The 18,715-nt window shown below is 39.9% G+C and overlaps 1 non-coding gene across 1 annotated transcript; it reads right to left on the bottom strand.

Annotated features, from left to right (window-relative positions):
* Positions 1-18,356: 18,356 nt before the first annotated feature.
* LOC117284882 lies at positions 18,357-18,520 on the bottom strand. The gene has a single exon (XR_004515950.1). It is a non-coding gene; the product is annotated as a U1 spliceosomal RNA (small nuclear RNA).
* Positions 18,521-18,715: the final 195 nt, after the last annotated feature.

The following is an 18,715-nucleotide window of genomic DNA, read 5'->3' on the forward strand; positions in this document are numbered from 1 at the left end:
TCATAGGAAAATGGATACATATTGAAGATATACTCCTAAGTGAAATAAATAAGTCCCACATGTGTAAATACCGAATAGTTTCCCTGGTGTGAATATTCTGCAACAATGCATAAGATTCTAATAAGATTACTGACATTTAGAAATGGGAGGAAAGGAGCTAAAGATGTAGGGAAGGTGTGATACGTAGGGGAAGAACAAAAAGGGAAAAGAAAAAAATGTGAGAGAATGAAAAGATGAAAATAAAGTGTTTGTAGATGGGGAGGAGAGGAGGGGGCGAAGGGAGGGCAGAGGTAAGGGGAAAAAAATGAGAATCAAGACTTGCCATGTAAAGGTACATGATCCCAACAATGAATGTAACTGTACTGTATCCCTAAATGTACCAATAAACTCAATAAAAAAAAAAAAAAAAACTTTGCTTTTCAAGATTTAGTGTCACTTCTGACTTCCTATCAGGCAGAGAAGGAGCATGGAATTCTTTTTGCATTCCCTCAAAGAATGAAAGGAAAACTAAAAACCAACAGCATTTCTTTGCTCCTGCAGGGAACTAAGGCACAAGGCAAAATTCTGTCCCAGATGGAAGAAAAAGGCAAATAAAGACAGCAACAGCCTTGGAGAGTCTGAAGGCCGGAGCACGATTCTCCTCAGGAACCAGTACTAGGTAGGACGCCCAGATCTGTAAGGGGAGAGGGGTGGGAGGCTGGGTAGCCAAGCTTGAGACTTAACAGCTGCAGAGGGCACAGTCTCAGGGAGGCTGCTGCACTTCCCAGATGGGATTTCCCTCCAGGGGCCCCATCAGGCTCTCACAGTGAACACCAGACACATCTACCTTCCTGCTTCCTGCAGGGGGAGAGCTGGGGCATGCAGCCATCTCTTCTTCCTAACAGGGGCTGTCCTCAAGAGGAGCCCTTTTCTGGAGTCTGAGCTACTGTGTTAGCTAAGGTCTCTACTTCACCTGGGGAAGGGAAATACCCAGGTGCAACACCCGTCAGGCTTCTGGTCGCTCTTAGACTGGCGAAAGAAAAGAGAGAAGCACCGGTGAAGGCCACAGCCCCATGGCCACTGTGAGAGACAGACACCCGATCATAGGTGCTCCTATGCTGCTCCTCCTCCACAGCTCACCAGCACACCAACAGAGAAGAGAGACTGAGAGAACCCTGCATTTCAGACCATGTGTAACGGGTCTCGAAGGAAAGTAAAGATACGGTCACCACACTTTAAGGTTGGGGCTCCTGCTGTTCCCCAAAAGAATCTGGAGACAGCATTTGATGGAAGGAAAAGGTTTATTCATTGCTAGTTTTGAAGCAAATAGAGAGGCACAAGTCTCAGGCTCTGCTCAGATGTGTTAAGGCTTTCATGGCAGAAAGGGACACAATGAGACAATGGATAAGGAAGCTGCATGTTAAGTGGGGCCACCATCTCTGGAGTGCACTGCTTCTGTCTTTCTGGCCATTTTAGGCACTTCTCCTGCCCCATAGAATTGAAACCAGTCCCAGGCCCCCTAGGGCCAGCATCTGTATGATCTTTGCAGACTGGCTTTGTTGACAGACAGCTAACTTCTCTGCAAGTCCATTCATAGTAGCTGAGGAATGTAGGATGTGTTAGAAACTAGAATACCAAAAGGGAAGTGTTGTTAAAGGACTAATGAAATAGAAAATGAAAATGAAAATGAAATAGAAAGCAGGGAAACTCTGTTGAAAAACATTCCCCACTCCCTAGAAGACAGAATGGTCACAAACAGGGGAGGCAAAACTCAGGTACCACATAGAGAATTAGCTTCTGAAGTTTTTTCTTTTTTTTTTTTTTTTTGGTACAGGGATCCAACTCGGGTCCTTGCACTTGTGAGGCAGGCAGCAGAACCACTGAACTAAACCTCTAGCGAGAACTAGCTTCTGATACTTCCAGCTAAAGGAAACAGTAAATACAGCCAGGTCAACATAAAGCCTCACACTAAATGTAGTAGTCTATTTTTACCTTTCTCATGTATGCAAGTTCTGTAATAACATTTGATATTTATTCCTGATTTTAATTCTTTCTTGTCTTTTAAACTTTGTTTATGGAGATAGACTGTCAACAAGTTCTTTGACCCTTTCAAAGCATATTTTGACTTCCTTGATTTTTTAAAAAAAATTATTTTCTGATTTCAGTGTCACAGTTTTCTGTTGTTTTTTTATTTCCTGTATTTTTTTTGTACCAGGGATCATATTTCCTGTATTCTACTAGCCTTGGATTAATTTATTTTCTTCAGTTAATTTATCTTTGTATTTTCCCAATTAATTAACAGGTAAACAAGATTATTTATTGACTATCATTCTTGTACATGAATCTAATCATTGAATGCTATAATTTTCTTCCCAATCTCTGTTTCTGTGGATCTGTACAAGTTGAGATATGTTGCTTTTCCTTTTTAATTTAGTTGTATTTATTTATTTTTATTTCCTTCACTCTTTGATATACGTATTATTTATGATTTGGTTAATTGCTATGCTGTTTTGAGATTTTCATGTTGTAATTATGATGTTACTTGGTGTCTAATTTAATGCCATATCTGTTCCTAATTGTTTTGCTTTTTAAAATGTTGTTGCTTTTGCTCTGTGATCCAGGAAATCATTAATCCTGGTGAATGTTCCATGTACACTTGATAAAATGTGAATACATTTGACGTTTCTGCTGTTCTTGCAGTGGCCTTTGAACCCATGGTGTTTGTACAACCCACAGGTTTTAGTCTGAAGCCGGTATCTTGCTATCCCTTGTGTAGTTCTCTAAGACTTGGTGGCCATGAAGATTGCTACATGAGAACCTTCAAGGGAGCTCAGGAATTCCTCTTCAAATCAGTGGAATTCTTTCTTCCTTTCAGTGATCTGTCCCACCTTAATTGGTTCCTAGGAGGCTACCTCTAGTCCTCTACCTACAACATGAGTCTTTCATCTCACTCTGCTGTGTGCTGTGCCCAGAAGAATGGCTAGAGAGAAAAATAACAGGAGAGGTTCCTCTCACACACTTTCCTCTTCAGTTTCTTTCAAGAAATTTTCTATATGTTGGATTTAATGCACTTTGAATGTGATGTGACTAGATGTAGGTGTCTTAGTGCTCTTTGAACTTTGTGGACCTGTAATTTCATGGCTATAATTAATTTTGGGAAATTCTCTGCCATTTCCATTTCAAATATGTTTTCTGTTATTTTCCCATTCTTCCCTTTTCGGCATCCTATTATGCACCATTATAATGTTTGTACTTATCCCCTGGTTCCTGAACATTATACTTTTCTCCTTTTCTTTCCCCTGTGTATTTATTTCAGTTTTGGAATTTTCTCCTGACATTTCTTCAAACCTGCTCATTGTTTCCTCAGCCTTATCCCATGTGTTGTTTCTTAAGGACCACATCAGAGGCATTATTCATGTCTACACCTGATGACCTACCTCCTCCAGATAGATTGATGTTGTTACAGCCCATTCAGCCATGAACTCACCTAAGGATTAATTCCCTTGCTGGGGTCAGCATCCTCTTGGTCCAATGACCTGTCTCAGTCTCACCTCAGAAAAATGGTGCATTAGGCATCAAGCCCTCCATGCATGAGTTTTTGGGGGAACTCTTCATGTAAGCTGTAAAATCCACCCCTGGCCCTTAAAGACTTGTATCTTTTTCATAAAGCAAACAGTATTTAGTGCAGCTTCATCAGTCCCCCAAAGTCTCAACAATCCCAGCATTACACAATATCCAAGTTCAGCGATTCTTCCGAGAATCAGGACAGCTTTTAGTTTTAAACTCCTCTAATTTTAAAAAACCAAATTACATAGGTACAGAGGAAACATTTCCATTCCAAAAAGAACAAATGGGGTAATAGAAAGGAATTGTACTAAAGCAAGAATGAAAGCCAGTAGTGCAAATATTAAATCCTGTAGCTCCATGTCTGCCACCCAAGGTACATGGCAGTGAGGTGTGAGCTCCAGAAGCTCCAGGAAGTTAGAGATGTTAGTAACATGGAATATCTGCTAAAGAAAGCCACAATCACAGAGTGGAGCCAGCTCTAGAGAAAAGACACATGAGCTGCCACCAGCAAGACCACAGGGGTGGTGGCACTGTCCAAGGCTGATGGGGCTCACATCTCACCACCATGTGCCTTACAGCGTTGTCCTCATTCCCAGGTTCCTAACAGGAACTCTGAGCTTGTCCCACATTATGTACTTGTCTTCCCAGGCCTTTCTCTGAACTCTTGGTAGAAACTTGCATGATCCTGTAACAATTACATTATCTTTCTTTCTTCCCTCCCTCCCTCCCTCCCTCTCTCTCTCCCTCTCCCTCTCCCTCTCTTTCTTTTCTTTCTTCCTTCCTTCCTTTCTTTCTTTCTTTCTTTCTTTCTTTCTTTCTTTCTTTCTTTCTTTCTTTCTTTCTTTCTTTCTTTCTTTCTTTCTTTCTTTCTCTTTCTTTTTCTTTCTTTTTACTGGGGATCGAACTCTTGACCCTGTACTTGTGAGGCATGCAGCAGAACCACTGAGCTAAATCCTCAGCCCTGTAACAATTACATTTTGTATGCCTGTAAAATGAGCTTCTTGTGGATTATGCCAATTCTGCTACCAGCTTGAGCAGTAGCTGGCCCCCCTGAACCATGGCTGTACTAACCTCGGGATTCCTGGGTTGCTTAATGTTAGGAAACAGTTCCGTAAGGGTCTCTGTGTGAGTGGGGCTCACAAGGGATCTTTTCTGAAAGAAAAGTCTTTCTAGAAGTTTATGCATTTATAAGGTTGAGCCTGCCATGGGTGGAGTTTGGCCAAATCCTGTTGCCCTCAAAGTATCTTTCTTCTTGTCCTCATGCAAACCCATGGGCTTCTTTTAAATGATGCTAAACTCAGAAACTTGCACTTTCCTTGATTGAAATTGTATACATACCTGCTTCTTTTCTAAACAAGCTCTATTTTTTTCAAATCTTTCAGCTCTGATTTTGCTCCTGATTATTGTGATAAATCTGTCTAAAAGCAGCTAGCAATACATTTGTCACTTTCTGAATGTTGTGCTGCTTTGAAATTTCCTCCGAAAGGAATTAGTCTATTGCCTCAAACTTAAACTTCAGACATTGCCAATTAGGCCACTGCCTTCAAAATCAGCCCCACAGTTTTAGAACATGGATAAAGCGTCATGAGATTATTTGCCAGAATCTAACATTCCTGACCAATTCCCAACAGAGTACTCAATTCCACCTGAAACTTCCTAAGGACAGTCTATACCTTCTATATTCATATTGAATAAATTTTAGAAGTGAATTTTAAAAAGAAATAAAGTGAAAAATAAAGGGCTGGGGTTTAGCTCAGTGATGCCACTGCCTGACTTGTAAGCGCAAGGTCCCAAGTTTGATTGACAGTCCCTTCCCCGCCCCAAAAAAGAAAACTAGAGGCAGAGCTGGAGGTGGAGGTTGAAACCATCACAGGTGGGTTGAATACAAAGCATAACCGGAACTAGACTCCACTCCAAGAGGAAGCTGGATGATCAGTTCTCACCCTCACTAGAAATGATATAACTTTATGTTTAATTTTTGGTTGTAGTATGTGCAAAAGTATGTAAAATATTCAGAGGACTGTGATCATTTGGGACCATATTTTCTAGAGCCAAAAGAGAATACAGTCATTCTAGGTAGGCCCACTGATGTTCCAGACAGTAATTAGAAATACTACCTTAAAACAACTAGTACTCACATGTAAAGGTTATTATAGATGTAATGGATGAGAATTTTTGTTCTTTGCACAGTGAAATGGAAACTTAACAGGAACCAAACAGAACTACAGAACAGAAAATCTAACATCCACCATGTAGAATTTCACATGGATGAGTTTGAGAAGATTGGAAACAGCAAAAGAAAGTAGTAACAGTTTTAAACAAATTAGTATTTCTAAGCTCAAGCAGAAAGGAAAAGGTTAAATATTTAAAATAAGAAATGAGCACAAACACTTTACTAAGCATTCTGACATACATATAATTACAGGCCTAGAAAGCAAATGAAAGATTGTGGAAGATACTAGGAAAAACTATCACCTAACTGTGTCTAGTGCCTCTAAAGTATATCATCCAAAAATCTCAAGTAACTCTAAGACAAAATACAAACATCTCCTAAAAATATGGCAGGGAAATTGCTAAAAATCAAACAGAATGCCAGAATAGGGATAACCTTAATGGAGACAATGTTATACTAGACACAAAGTCAGACAATGAAAGCCACGTTGCTGTCTGACAATGCAAACAGAAGACTATTTTAAAAGGAAAAAGCAAAACTATTGTAAAAGGAGAAAGCAAAAACAAAGATCTTTTATTTCTTAGACTTATACATGCAGTACAGATAATTTTTAATAGGAGTAAAATAATGATTTTTTTTCAGATACCTGAAAACAGAGCAATAATCACCATCAGACACAAATACAAATACCAGGGCAGGTTTCTGAGGATTCAAATAAGTGAAAAGTAAGGGAAACACGGATGTAAGGAGAAACAAACTAAAAGAATGATAAATAGAGAGAAAATAAGACTATGATTTTTCTTTTCTGCATTTTGTTTGTATTGGTACATGTTTGCAGTACATAATGATTACACTTGTCATGGAGAGTTGGTTCATGCACATAACACATCTTAATTCCATTTTTTGTCCCCTTCCCTGTCCCCCTCCCACTTGCCTCCATTTGCTCATCTCCTTCTCTTTTGCTAAAGTTGTATCTCTCTGATTCCCATTATCTGTCTTTTATTTTGCTCTTTAATTTATTTATATTTTGAGTTTCTCACATAAGAGAAACTATGCAATATTTAGGCTTGTAGGTCTGATTTATTTTGCTTAAACTTTTGGTTTCAAGGTGCATCCATTTTTTTTATAAAGGAATCAAATTTACCTTCTTTATGGCAGAGTGGTACTTCATTTTGTATAAATCATTTTCATTTATTTTGGTCTTTCTTTTATTTATACTTTGATTTTTTTCATGTGAGAGAAGGTATTTAAGATTGTGTGTCCGATTTATTGTACTTAGCATTTATGTTTTCAAGATACATCCATTTTGCGACAAATGGTTCAAAGTCATCCTTTTTTACAGTAGAGTAATACTCCTGCTGCTTAAATTTGGCTATTATAAATTGTGCTGCTATACTCAAATATGGGCATGCATGGATCACTGTAATATGATGTCTTTAAATTTTTTAGGAAGATACCTAGAAAGGGAATGGTTGAGTAGAGTGCAATTTCTAGTTTTAGTTTTTGATGAATCTCTCTACTGATTTCCATAATGATTGTACTAGCTTACACTCCCACCAACCATGTAGGAGGGTTTCTTTTTCATCATATCCTCACCATCATTTGTTATTATTTGATGTTATTGTTGATGTTTTCCATTCTTTCTGGAGTGAGTGAAATCTCAATGTTGTTTTAATTTGCTTTTTTCTAGTGGCCAGTAATATTAAACGTGTTTTCTGAATTTCTCTAAAGGCAAATGGCTGTTTAAAACTATGGACTTATAATATCTATAGAATCAAAATAGAGAAAGGACAGAGAAGGTAGACGGAAGTGTACTGCAAAGGGTTCGTAATTTTTACGCAATATTTAGTTAGTGTGTTGGGGTAGGTAAGAATGTATAAACGCTATAACAGTTCTATTCAGCATTCCTTTGTACACTTTCAACTTACTAAGGAAACTAAAGAGATTTTTGATGAAAGTCATTATGGTTGGGATCCAAAATGTCTTCCAAAGAGCTCAGCTGTCAACTGATGTTCTTTGGGGGAACTGATTGGATCATGAGGACTCTGACTCCATCAAGGGGATTATCCATTCATGGCTTCTTTAGATGAATGAGCTGTTGGGGGTTGGGCCTCAATGGAGGAAGCAGGTTGTTGCAGTGTGCCAAAGGGTAGATGCTGTTTCAGACCTCTTTTTCTCTCACCTTGTCCATCTCCCTCTGTCCCCTTGCTCCCCTGAGGTGAACAGCTGTCTTCTGCCATCCCCTTTCACCATGATTTTCTGCCTTGCCACAGGATCAAAAACAATGGAACCAATTGATCATGGAATGAAACCACTGAAACCATGAGCCAAAACAGACCTTTCCTCCTCTGAGTTGTTTTCTTAGATGTTTGGTCATAGCAATGGAAAGCTGACTACCACAGGAGATACACTGAAACATATTATATTGGATGGAAAAACCAAGAAATACTAAAAATCTTTTGTATTGAGTCAATTAATGATACAAAAATAAAGGCCATTATTTTGAAAGGGATTTCATAAAAAGTAGCTACATTTTTCTAAGCAGACAACAAACCTAATGAGGAGATGGCATTATTTTACCTTTTGTAAATCTTTTAATATGTGGAATAAGAGCAGAGAACTGCATTCTTATGTACTAATCTCTTATGAAATACTATTCTGGACAAAGTATGGGAGAAAACTTGATTTTACCTAGGATGTAGCTGATAAATGAAATATTTTCATAGCCCTTTCACATATAGTGTAGATTACAATGTCTTCATTAAACTTGATATGTTATAGTCCCTTAGATGGCAGTAGCAGAGAAAAAAGATCCACCATGCAAACAGTAAGCATAACAGATCTAGCATGGCTGTTTTGTTATCAGGTGAAGTGAGACATTTCACACTGATAAAAGGTTAAAAATTAGGAATATATAAGCTGGGTGTGGTGGTGGACATCTGTAGTTCTAGCACACAGGAGGCTGAGGCAGAGGGATCCAGAGCAGTTTGGGCTACATAGTGAGTTCGTGGCTAGTCTGAACTACATCATGAGACACTGTCTCAAAAAGCGCCCCCCCAAAAGAATATATAGTAACTACATTTACAACTATTTAAAGAACACTAGAGAAAATTTAAAAAATGAACAGTATAAAAATCCAAAATTATGCCCTAAAGTCCTTTTGTTATAGCTTATAAAGTAACCAGAAGAGGGAAAACCAGGAAAGAGCAAAATTTCGAGTGGCACATCAACCAACATGACCTGATATTTATAAAACACTTTATTGATAGCACCAAATATGTGTTCTTTTTACATGTGCATAAATCATTCACCAAGACAGGTCTAATTTAGACTGCATTAGTCAGTTTTCCTGTCTCTGGGACAAAATACCCAACACCCACAATTTAAAGGAGGAGAGGTTTACTTTGGCTCCTGGTTTCAAGGGATTCAGTCCATCATCACCTGGCTTCAAGACAGAAACAGCACAGTGGAAAGGGAGGTGGAGGAAAGATGCTCAACCCCTGGCACCCAGAAATCAGAAAGTGAGAAGGAAGCAGGCAGGGCCAAGAATATACCATTTCAGGCAATGCACCTATAGTGACCCATGTTTTCCAACTAGGCTCCACTTTGAATACCTGAGACTTTTGAGGGACTTTTTAGAAGCCATAACAAAGACTACTAAATATTTCAGAGATGTTTCAAAAATTGTACAGATTAAATTCTCCAGCTACACATGATTGCACTGAAAAAGTTCTCACAACATTTATAGATATTTTGAATATTAATAATTAAGGAATGAATGAAGGGAGGGAAGGGAAATGAGAACAAAAGAAGACTTAAGATATGTCCTGTACAGATACAATCTCCCTATGATGAATGTTATCATTATGTATATCTAAAATGTACCAATAAAATTAATTTAAAAAAAGAATTAAGGAAAGAAGTTCTATGTAACTTTTCATAGAAAAAAATAAAAACAGCTGGAGATTATTTTAAGCTAAATGAAATATCAAAATGTCTATCATAACTGCAGCTCATTCTACATTTAGGTAAGTGTATAGTTAGCTGTTCATATCAGGAAAAAGGGGAAACTGGCTTTATTTTAAGATACTTTTATTATAACATTTTTTTAAAAGAGGGCAACAAAAGCAAAACTAGTGGGGTATTTTACTTTATTTTTTGTGAAACTAATGTTGCAATGTCTAGTTCAATAGAAATGGTGGCAATTCTTAGTGAGTTCCCAAGGTGCTGGTGAGAAATTTTTTATTTAATTTTACTCTTAGTATGTTTCATCCTCAAGGATCATTTTTCATAAATGTACACACTGCCAAAAAGTGATGACCTGAGGGCTGGGGATGTAGCTCAGTGGTGCTGCCAACTGCCTTGGAAGAGCAAGGTCCTGAGTTCAATTCCCGGTACTCCAAACAAACAAAAACAACATGAACAAAAAACAAAAACAAAAAGTGATGACTTGAATATAGCATGATTGTGAGGGGAGGGATATTTTTCTTTGGGAAGATGGAGTCTCTTAAAAGTCTAGTAAAGACACATGACCACATTTTTCTTTGAGCTGAATATCTGATTGCAACTATATGCATTCCAAAAATTAATAAATTAGCAACCATTTATTTTTCTGGTATGAGCTATGTTGTATATGTAATTACAATAATATCACGAACAAAAGTCCATGTAATATTTCTTTGTACTTTCTATATCACTGCTGTTAAAAATGTATTTCACCTTATTAAATTATTTCATGAAATAACGCAACAAGCCCAAGTTTAATAATTAAAGAAAAAAACATGCGTATCTGCTTAATAACAGCACCCATCTTCACGGGCACATGCATATGTCTAGTAGATTGAAATGCTATTATCAGTAATTTCTGAGTTTTACGCACAAAGTCACAGGAGAGCAGGTAATGTCTGATATGTGTAGGTTTCAAATCAGCTGACTGACAGCACAGGAGGCCGAGTAAGCACTAGTCAGTTGTCTCCTCTCCAGTCTGCACTGGAGAACTGGGCATTCAAGTCATGAAAGATATTGCTAAAAATCACATAACACTGATAAAAGTTTGCAATATCATAGAGCTGTATTATTAGCTGTCCAAATCCCCTTGTAGTCCATATGCCACAGGTGAGACACACCTGATTTAAGGTAAATTACATATGCTGTCAGGTTAAGAAGCTAGAAAGAAGAAAAAAATACAAACAAATAGAAGAAACTAAAAATTTAAGGTGGAAACCAATAAAATACAGAGGGAGGAAAACCATAGTGAGAACAGGCAAGATTCCATCCAAGTCTGGATAAAGAGGGTGGGAGGGGCATTATTATCTTGTTCCTGATCTTAGAGGGAGACTTTTAGGTTTTTTTCCAGTGCGGGTAATGCTGGCTGTGCATTTGTATTACATAGATGCCCTTTATCAGGTTGAGAGTGTTACCTTTGTTTCCTAGTTTGTTGAATTTTTTTTTATCATGAAAAGGTTTTTGGTTTTCTTACATGCCTTTTCCACCCCCCCATTGAGATTATTGCACACTTTTGTTTTTCTTTGCTTTTTTTCTATCAGCACTGTGTATTATGTTGATTTTGTGTGATGAAATAAGCTTGCATTTCAGAGTTATACCCAGGGTCATGATGTATACTTCACTCACGTGCTGGTTTTTGTTGACTAGCAATTAAGGTATTTGCATTCATATTCATAAAGGGCATTGGCTTCTTAGGTGATTGGAGAGGAGTGTGAGGCCTACCAGGTAGCATGACATGGGATCCCGTATTGTCACACCCAATGGAAGAGAAGCTAGAGGACCAAGAACACCTGTGAGGGTAGGTGGAACACAATGGATGGACAGTGTGTCTGATGCCGCCCAGCTTGCTAAGTGGAGCCCAGTGGATGAGAAGATGAGGCACTGGGCATGCTATTACCTTTGAACCTTGCCTTTGGGACTGAAAGGGCAAGTGGAACTCTTGGCCTCCCTCACTGGGATGTAATCACAGAAGAAACTCTTTTCCATTGGCATCCTCAATTTTCCCACTTCGAACTAGGACAATGGAAGGGAGTACAAAGCACTGGTTGTACAGCCTTCCTTAATCTCCCGTCCTGGGATGGTTGGACCTTTCATGTATTTGGTGGGTTGGATATTGCACCTTCTCTTGGGGCCACCTACCTTGGATGGCTTCTGGGAACAGTCACTCTACAGACTTTGCTTCTCAGGAGCTCAAGCTGTCCCTGGCTCAGTAACAGAGCCTTCTGGTGTCTCTCGTGTAGACCTGTAACTTGAAGTCAGAAGGCAAGTATGTGAGGCTGCTGTCACATAACGCAAGCTTGGCCCAGTCTCCAGAGCCCACCTTTATTTACACCCACAGTGGGGCTCCCCACCACCTAGGCAGTGGTCTTTTTCCCTCTCCAGGGCACCCTCAGGAGCCTCATCTGGGACACCTGTAAATGAAGAACATGGTACAGGTCTTGTTTGCCTGTCAGCCTGGTGTGAGCTCACCCTGATTTGTCATTCTCTAAAAGATAGTTTGGTGGTGAGTGTGGTAGAGGGGTTTGTAATTTCGCAGCATCATCATTTTGTTTTACACTCAGACAGATATCTTCCTTATAGTTGTAAATTAAAAAAGAGAAAAGTAGTATGTCCTGGGCACTCTTCTAGGCAGTTGGGACAATAGACATGATGAACTGATCAGGATTCCCTGCTTCCTTTCCAATAGGAGGTTGCTGTTCCAGTTGTCTGACCCAAGAATTCAGGCAATAAATATAGGCACGGAGCACTGACTCCTTAGGCACCTGATCTGTTGTCCCCATCCCTGGCTGTATTTACACTGCTGAAATATTCTAAAGCACACCCCGATCATGTCACTTAGGTGCCCCAAACCCTGGTGCATATTACAGAAAAATCTCCTTCAGGAGCTGGCCTCTTTTTATCTTCCCAACCCTCCCCCAACTGTCAGCAACACCTGTCTACCCACCCCTCCCAGGACGGACATCTCTGTTCGTGTGTGTGTGTGTGTGTGTGTGTGTGTGTGTGTGTGTGTGCGCGCGCGCGCGCGCGCGCGCGCGTTTTCCCTTTTGAAAAGCGCTGAGCTCCCTGTTGTTCACTAGATGGCGCCACAAGCGTACACGAAGCCTTGTCTAATGGTCTTGGTTACCTGTTCACTGGCTTGATTTCGCATACATGTAGAAAGGCCCTTAGTGCTTGTTTTATAAGTAGGCTACATTTTCTTTTCCTTTTTGGGGGGGCGGGTACCTGGGATCGAACTTGGCTCCTTGCACTTGCGAGGCAGGCAGCAGAACCACTGAGCTAAATCCCTGACCCAGGCTACATTTTCGTTTTGGGGTTTTGTTTGTTTGTTTGTTGTTTGTTTGTTTAGAGACAGGGTCTCACTATGTAGTTGAGACTGACCTGGAACTCACTATGTAGCCCAGGCTGGTCTCAAACACACAGTGATCCTCCTGCCTCAGCCTCCCAAGTGCTGGGATTACAGGCGTGCGCCACCACTCCCTGCCAGGCTCCAATTTCAATACAACTCTCAATGGATTTTGTGTATGCAATTAAATTTTCAGGTATGAACACGAAGAGTATTATGACATTTACTCCCCAGCCTGTTTCAGTACCATCATCTGCTTGGACAGCAAGCCACAGGATTGCATTCAGAAGCCAGGGAAGGATCTGATTTCATTCATAGCCTCTCCCTGTAGTTGTGGTTGCTGAGATGCTAAAGGGAACTTGGCCAGGGTTCCTGTCACCTTGTAAAGATGACTATCATTTTAATGAGTGCATAGTGATTTCTCATCAGGGCTTAAATTTGCATTTCCTCGTGACTAAATATAGTGAATATTTTTGTAGTCATTTGCCTTAGGTATTCTCTTTGGTTAAGTTGCTGTTCAAACCTTTGGCACATTTTTCCACTGAGTCGTTTTATTAATATGTTTTGAATATTTATGTATTTTGTATAGCATTCCTTTATCATATATTTCTTTCAAATATTTTCTTTCTTCCTGTTTGTCTCTGTACTGTGTTAATAGTGTTTCTCACAGACCAGTAAATTTTATTTTTCCGGGACTGGAGATAGAACTCAGGACATTATAGTTTCGAGGCAGGCATGGTGCCACTAAGCTAAATCCCCAGCCACAGACGCATAAATTTTAAGAAAGTCCATTTTATTATAGTTTTCGTTCAATGTTTGTGCTTTTGGTATAATGGGGGAAAATGTTTCCCTAACCAAAAGTTTCAAGGACTTACTTTATTTTTATTTATTGTGTAATGCGAATTTGCTGAAAACAGGACTCCAAAGATTACAAACAGAAATGTGAATTTTAAGCAAAATGAAAACACAGATTAAAAAGGGTAAGTGTGGCATGGAAATCCTGAAGGGGAGAGCCAGAACTAGGAAAGGGGAGGAATTTTTTTTCTTCCTATTTCTTTGAAAGTTCAACACAAGGAAACACACCCGCGCACCCACATACCTACTCAGTTTGGGCCCTAGTCGAAACATAAACAGGGCAGAATAACACCGTTCTCTCTTCCGGAAGCAAAATAAATAAATAAATAAATAAAATAAAAATAAGTAAAAATAAAAGTTAACATAGGGCTTGAGGCTTTACCTGTTGGGGACGAAGCAGTGGCACAGCTGGGGTAGGAGCACACGTTTTGGGCGGTACAGTCCTTAAAAAGGTTAACATTTCTGGTATGTGGGAGGGTGGCAAATTGAAGGACCGACCACCCCCAGCGGCCGGAACTCCAGCTAGGCCATTGGGATAGAGCGGGCGCAAGGGTGGGAGGAGGTGACAGTGCCCTGCATTGTGACAGTGTCGATCTTGTGGAGTTGGGGGTGCCCTCTTGGAAGCTCTGAGCACATCTTTCCAAGCCCCGAGGGCAGACCATCCCCCTAGGAAAGGGGACAAAGGGTGACGGTGACGTAGCTGAGGACTTCGGGTTACAATAGGCCATCTACTGCCTCGACAGGCTTGCAGAGAACTCCAGCTCTTTGTCCTGGCTCCTGTGCCCTCGCTTGTTCTAGGCGCCACAAGAGCTCCAGCTTGCGTAGTGGGCACGTGGGGCCGAAGGGATGATGGCCAAGTCCCTGCGCTCAGTCTCCACGTGCTTGTGTGTCCCCGTCCTTGGGCCACCGTGGCGGGTTCGCCAGAGCTCGGGCTGGATTGCGGCTCTTGCTGGATGAGCCAGGCTGGCTGGCTGCCTAGGGCCCAGCGCGACCCCAGGTGGTGCCGCCAGCGCGAGCCTCTGGCGCACTCCTGCTCCTGGCGTGCCTCCCTCCCCCGGTGACCACCTGCGTGCTCAGGGGCGCCTTGGGGACCAGCCCTCTGGAGCGCCGGATCAAGCTGGAGCAGCATCTGGCTGGAGACAAGGTGGCGCCCCTAGGGGCTGGCTCGGCTTCAACATCTTGACTGCCGGTCGCCTTCCCTTAAGGACTTACTTTGTCTTGTGCTCTCCTCCACTTCCAGCTTTTACGCTTCAGTGTGTGATCCATTTCCACTGATCATTTTACAGAAGGTGTAAAACAGGTGTGAAAGTTTACTCTTACAAAATATATGTGATGTCCAGGACTCACAGCACAAGTTTTTTGAGAAGACCTGTCTTTCTTCCTTGAGTTGCCTTGGCACTTTTTTTTTTTTTTTAACCAATTTAGACCCATTCATCTGGCCATCCTCCACCCCCACAAGCTCTTCTTCACTTTTATGGCACAAAGACATCGGGTACTGTGGTTCCTTCCACTGTTTTGTTGCCAAATTGTTTTGGTTACCCTCTGCTTCAGCAGATCACCTTTCTGAATAGAAAGTCTTCTATGTCTTTTCTTCTCAGTTTGAAGCTAAAATTTTTTATCATGATATAGAATATGAGTGCGAGTGAACAGTCACCCTTGCCTTGTTATTAGGAGGAAGTCAGTCTTGATTTGCTATGTAGAATGCTGGCTCTAGGTTTTATTGTGGATAACCTTTACCAGATTAACAATCTCTGTTGTATTCATAATCCCAAGAGAGACTTTTTGTTTTTAATCCTGAATGGATGTTGAATCTTGTCAAAAGCTTTTTCTGTATCATTTAAGATGATTGCCTTGCAGTTCTTACAGTGTTCCTAGTTTTGGTTATGCTGATTAAAAATAGTTTTCCCATCCTTTCCTTCAGGCTTCACCATCACTTGATCACATTGTACTTTACTTGTTGTATGACACTAGATTTGATAGCATGTTTGTTCACATTCATGGAAGATGTTGGGATGCAGTGTTCTTTTAGTGTCTTTCCTTGGCACTGCCATCTGTGCATTAATAGAAATATAAAATAAGTTAGAATTGTCCGTATGCTTCTATTTGCTGAAGTTGTGTAATTTTTTTCTTTCTTCCTTTACCGTTCAGTAGAATTTGCCAGTGAGAACATTAAAACATTTTCCCTGGAGGATTTCAAAGTGTAAACGTATTTTTCTTAATAGATATAGGGATATTTATTTAGTGTTTTGGAGCCCATGGCTAGCAAATAATTGATCCATTTAATGTAATATTGGAAGTGATAGGCCCAGAGTTCTTTCTAATGTTCTTTGCTTGCTGTTTTATTTTTTCAAGTGTCTATAATGATGCCTCCCTTTTCCTTCCTGACACTAGCAATTTTTTCCTGTTGCCTTTTTTCTTCATTAGTATTTTATAAAGTTTATTGATTTTATTGAGATGCCAAAGAGCCAGGGTTTTTTCTCTGATTTGCTATTTGTGTTCCTTTTCAAATCATTGATTTCCCCTCTCATTACTTTGCTTCTGCCTTCTTTGCATTGACTTTGCTCTTGTCATCTAAGTTTTAAAGGTGAGAACATAGATCATTTTATTTAATGCTTGCTTGCTTGATTGGTTGATCGAGACAGGGTCTCTCTTTGTAGTTCAGGCTGGCCTTGATCTCACCATGTATCCCAGACTGGCCTAGAACTTGTGGTAATCTTCCTGCCTCAGCCTCCAGAGTGTTGCAGTTACAGGTGTACTCCATCACCCAGCAAGAGTATAGATCTTTGATTTAAGACATGTCTTGTCTCTAACACTACAAACTTCAAATTCTCTAGATATCTATTTAAGCACAGATTTAGCTAGTCCTGATTATTCTGATCTGACTTAAAAACTTTAGTTGTGTTGCAGTATGTGCTAATTTGCCATTTACTTTCTGTTTTACAAATGAGCTACTCAGAAATGTGGTTTTTTATTTCTATGTATTTGGGGATTTTCAGAATATCTCTTGGTTTTTAGTTGAATATTGCCGATTTGTGTGCAATTATTTAATATTTATTAAACTTGGTTTTATGTGCTTTAATGTGGTGTGTTTTGGTGAGTGTTTCGTGTACATTAGAAAAATAATCTCTTTTACTGTCTTGGTTTGAGTGTTCTATCAGTGTTGGTTATGTTACTATGGTTGACAGTGTTCCTAGGTGTGTTGGGTATTATAAATTTTCAAGGATTTATTCCTGTAATTACTAGAACAGTTGTTAAAGTCCTCTGGAATGGTAGTCCTTTTTTTTCTTGTCACACTTTAAAAATTAAAGAGTATATTTAAGTTCATAGCAAAATGTATAGGAAAATGAAGAGAGTCCTATATCCCCATGGCCTCAACACAACCAAACCCTCCCCACCAATGACACCCTGCTGTAGACTGACACAGTCATTGCAGGATGGATGAATAGATCAACCTACAATAACATGCCAATATCACCCACCATCCACAGTTAGCATTAGGGTTCACTGTCGAACTTGTAGTTCTATAGGTTTTGACAAATGTGCAGTGATGTATAGCTACTACTGTAGCGTTGTACCCAGTTGTCTCACTGCCCCCAAATTCCTCAGTCATCTGCCTGTTCATCCTGCCCTCTCATCTCCCAACCCTAGAAGCCACTGTTCTTTTTACTGTCTTCACGGTTTTCTAGAATGCTATGTGATAGGAACCATACAGTGTGTAACCTTTTCATATTGGCTTTTTATACTTACTAATATGCATTTAAATTTCCTCTACTTATTTTTATGGCTTTTTAGCACAGAACAATATCCCATTGTCTCCATGTTCCACAATTTATCTACTCACCTACGAAAAGATACCTTGGTTCCTTCAAGTTCTTGTAATTATGAATAAAGGTGCTATAAGCATCCATATACACATTTTTGTATGTACATAAATTTTCAGGTCATTTAGGTAGATGCCAAGAGGTATGATTGTAAAACTGGTTTTGTAAGAAAGTGCTAAACTGTTTTTCGAAGTGGCTGTACCATTCTGGCTTCCCATGAGCAATGGATGAGAGTTCATCTTGCTTTACATCCTCGTTGGCATTAGTTGTTGTCAGTGTTTTGGAGTTTTGGATTTTAAGAAATGTGTGGTGGTATCCCATAATTGTAATTTGAAATTCCCTAATCATGTACTGTGTTGAACACATTTCCATATGCTTACTTTTCACCTGTATTTCTTCTGTGGTGAATGTCTGGTCAACTTTTTTCCCCCATTTTTTAATCAAGTTGTTCATTTTCATGTTGTGCAGATTTAGAAAGTCTTAAAAATATGTTTTAGATAAGTCTTTCATCAGATGTATCTTGTGCAAATGTTTTCTTATGGTCTGTAGTGCGCCTTCTCCCTCTCTGGACATTGTCTTCTTGGTGCCTTCAATTTTTTTTCTTCTTTTAAAACAGGGGAAAGTGCAAACTCAGTCCCCCACTACCACAAATTGTGCAGTCAAGTTCCCCACATTTGGGGAAATCGCAGAGGTCAGCACATCCGGAGTGCAATAGATGAGCCTCGCCCAGGGAAAACCACCTTCGTGATCATGGTATCACTCCTGCCAGGTAAGTATGGTGCCTAAGATTTTAATTTTAATGAAGTCTGTCTTACCAATTATTCTTTCAGATGTTGTGTCTTTAGAGACATATTTTTAAAAACCATTGCCATACCCAAGGTCATCTGTGCTTTCCTCTAGGAGTTTCATAATACTGCATTTTATGTGCAGCTCTATGATCCACTCGTGTTCAGTGTAACAGTGGGTTTATCC

This window comes from Fukomys damarensis, unplaced genomic scaffold (assembly GCF_012274545.1).
Source record: "Fukomys damarensis isolate Sample0158 unplaced genomic scaffold, DMR_v1.0_HiC HiC_scaffold_39, whole genome shotgun sequence".
Taxonomy (NCBI): domain Eukaryota; kingdom Metazoa; phylum Chordata; class Mammalia; order Rodentia; family Bathyergidae; genus Fukomys; species Fukomys damarensis.